At 41.5% G+C, this 3,268-nt stretch overlaps 1 long non-coding RNA gene across 1 annotated transcript; it reads left to right on the top strand.

Annotated features, from left to right (window-relative positions):
* Positions 1–321: 321 nt before the first annotated feature.
* On the top strand, positions 322–2,226 carry LOC123083256 (uncharacterized). Its single transcript, XR_006439259.1, has 3 exons — positions 322–706; positions 1,249–1,342; positions 1,955–2,226. It is a non-coding gene; the product is annotated as an uncharacterized lncRNA (long non-coding RNA).
* Positions 2,227–3,268: the final 1,042 nt, after the last annotated feature.

Genomic DNA, 3,268 nt, shown 5'->3' with positions numbered 1-3,268 from the left:
GCAGGTTTTCTATGATCCAAATAAGAGTACACATGCCTTTATTTTAACATACAGATTAAATGTTGACAAGTACATTTTGATTGCTTAGTCAGTGTATTGTCCGTTCAAAAAAAAGTCAATGTATTGATAATAGTTTGGCTTCCTTGGTAGTGTAGATTCAAGGAAATTTATAAAATTCATCCATTCTTTCTTCACTTTTTTGTATTTATATATGTTCTGTACTGTTGAGTTAACTCAGTTGCAGCTATAAAAAGTCAATGTATTGATAATAGTTTGGCTTCCTTGGTAGTGTAGATTCAGCTAACAGTTTTGGTTCCTACTATTAAAACATATACTGCTTTTTAAGAGAAACATACCTAATGTTTTATTTGATTAACCCTGTATGTATAGCAAATTTCTTCTAATTTGTTTTTCTTAAGTGCTGAAGACTTCCATAAGGACGCAACTACAAATAGTTCTTATCTTCAGAGGGTAGCCTTAGTCTCTCTACCTTTTCTTTTTTGGTGTTGATAATTGGATTAAATATGTTAGATAGCTGCTGAGTATTTTGATTTGTTCTTAGGAAAATCGTTTACGCCAAGAGATAGAAGACCTGGAGAAGGACACTGGGTATAAGTTGAGAGTTCTCGCACAAAATCATCCGGACACACCGTAAAATGGATAGATGACCCGTTTGCGCCTCAAGAAGTCATAGGCAGGACCAAATGTATGATGGAGCGCACGACCAAAACCTATCCACATAAAATTCATGCATTCTTTCTTCACTTTTTTGTATTTATATGTTCTGTACTGTTGAGTTAACTCAGTTGCAGCTATAACAAGTGAGCTCTATATTCAATTCAGCTAACAGTTTTTGTTCCTACTATTAAAACATATATTGCTTTTTAAGAGAAACATACCTAATGTTTTATTTGATTAACCCTGTATGTATAGCAAATTTATTCTAATTTGTTTTTCTTAAGTGTTGAAGACTTCCATAAGGGCGCAACTACAGAATCATCCGGACACACCGTAAAATGGATAGATGACCCGTTTGCGCCTCAAGAAGTCATAGGCAGGACCAAATGTATGATGGAGCGCACGACCAAAATCTATCCATTTTGGTCGTGCGCTCCATCATACATTTGTGCCTCTAAACTTAGTTTGTTGACTAAATTGTGTGGTTCCCTTTTGCCGTTCTCTACTCTTTTTGCCGTTTTAACCGTAAAATATGATATATGATATAATGGTTATTTGTACATCGAGCAGGTGATGTAATTACTTTCAATAGTGCTTCAGCTCTGCAATCGACAGTTTGACCTCATGCTAGGGCAGCCTCAGCCAGTTGCCTCTTCTATCAAAGGTAAAGAACAAAAGCCTTTTTATTGATATTGCTGTATGGAAAGTTTACTGGAAATTATGATTCTAAGTGGGTGTGAATAACATGCTTTGTCTTGAAGTAATGACATATGGAGAAACTATAGTTCCCATACTAAACTTGGTATTTTGATTCACACAAAGTTTCCGTCTACTGATGATTAAACCCATACTTGCCATATGAATAAAGTGACATCAAAAGGAAACTGAACAACAGAGAGAATTAAGGATGCCTTATAAGCATGTTTTCACTTAAGATAGACTAGAATGACTTCGCAAATATTTCTGTCAATATAGATTGTCAAGTAGCAGTAGCTTATACAGATAGCTGCAGTTGTTGGCTGCACATTACAACTTCATGTTATTCCGCTCTCACCATAATAATCATTTTTTTGTTCCATATAAAGTGGCAGTAGGTTCTTTTGTTGCCAATGATTAATTATCTGATCCCTTGAGGCATTAATATCATGCTAGCTCTGTATATTGCTGGTGGTCTTCCCACTGTAATTCATTGTCACCATGCTGCTAATTTTGAGTTTTGCTTGTCTTGTACTCACATGTAATTCCTTTGTTCCATCTTTGTTTTGTTATGTGCCAGTGCTGATGGAAGACATCCTGAGTCCTTATTGCATGCTAGAGAACAACAACTATCTTGTTGGTGATTCCCCTGATATTTGGTTCTACAAGTGTGGCATATGGACCAATGAAAGCAAAGATATTCTGAATGTAATAGCTATATGGGTTGTGCCAAATGGTTTAACAGTGGAAGCGTCACGCTTAAGTACCTGTGGAAGTGTACTATGCAAGCATTATCAGACAATGCAATGACACCCTGTTTGTACATTCACACCCTTTGAATGCCGCAATCAGACTAAGAAGATGCCTAAATGAGCTGTGAGGCTGCCTCCATATAAGTGTTTCTGTAAACCGATCTATGTCATTCTACTACATGTACTGCTATCAGCAAAGTTTGATAAATTGTATCTGTCGTCATATCCACACTAAGGGCCTGTTCGGAGACTTGCTAGCTTCTCAAAAGCTTCTCATATCCAGCTTCTAGCCTCACTTCTCACTTCACGTGGAGTGAAGCAAAGTGTTCTGGAGCGAGGCAGCTTCTCCCCAGCACCTGGGTGAGCTGGCAGCCCAACGGGGGCGGTGAAGCCCAGCTTCTTGCCACCTTGGGCCGGCTGGAAGCAGTCCATTTCGGGCTAAACTGCAAACAGGCCAAAAAAAGAGAGAAACGAGCTGGGCGTGGTCGTCCTGGTGCCGCTCCTAGCTTGGGAGAGTCGCTCGGGTGTCAATGGCGTCGGGGTGTAGCTCCTCTGAGACATGGGGGCGCAGCTCCTTGCAGCAGGCGCGTCGGACGGCGGCGAAGATGGGATCCGGCGGGAAATAGACCGGGGCGGCCGGATCTGTAGTCACAGGGGGCGATTTGGCCGGCGACGGGGGCTGCCGAGCGTGGTGGCCGGAACGGCGGCGCTAGGGTTGCAGAGGAGAACGAGGGGAAGGGAGTTGTGAGCGAGGGGTTTCCTGCGGGATCGAGCGAGTTGGAGGTGAGGAGCGAACCGTTTTTCTTGGCGGTGGCAATCCGGCCGTAAATAACTGCAGCTTCCGATTCACAAATACGTGAAGCGGGGAATCGGTCGCTTCAAAAAAATGGACTGCAGCCCATCGTGGCTTCCTGGAGTGCAGCTTCGAGAAGCTATTCCGTTCGGCCAGGCTTCGGTCAGAATTTTTCAGAAGTTTAGAGTGGGAGGAGATCAGAACAGGCCCTAACTTACTCGCTTTTCTGAACATTGTATTTTTTTTCACTTGAAAACCGATCTAAGTTAGTCTACTATCTGTAATACAATTCACATTGCATTGTCATCTACTCCCTCTGTTCTCAAATGTAAGTCTTTTTAGAGATTCC

The sequence above is a fragment of the Triticum aestivum genome, chromosome 4A, assembly GCF_018294505.1.
Source record: "Triticum aestivum cultivar Chinese Spring chromosome 4A, IWGSC CS RefSeq v2.1, whole genome shotgun sequence".
NCBI classification, from domain to species: domain Eukaryota; kingdom Viridiplantae; phylum Streptophyta; class Magnoliopsida; order Poales; family Poaceae; genus Triticum; species Triticum aestivum.
The sequence above is the reverse complement of the archived record's forward strand: the minus strand, read 5'-3'. Positions and strand labels throughout refer to the sequence as shown.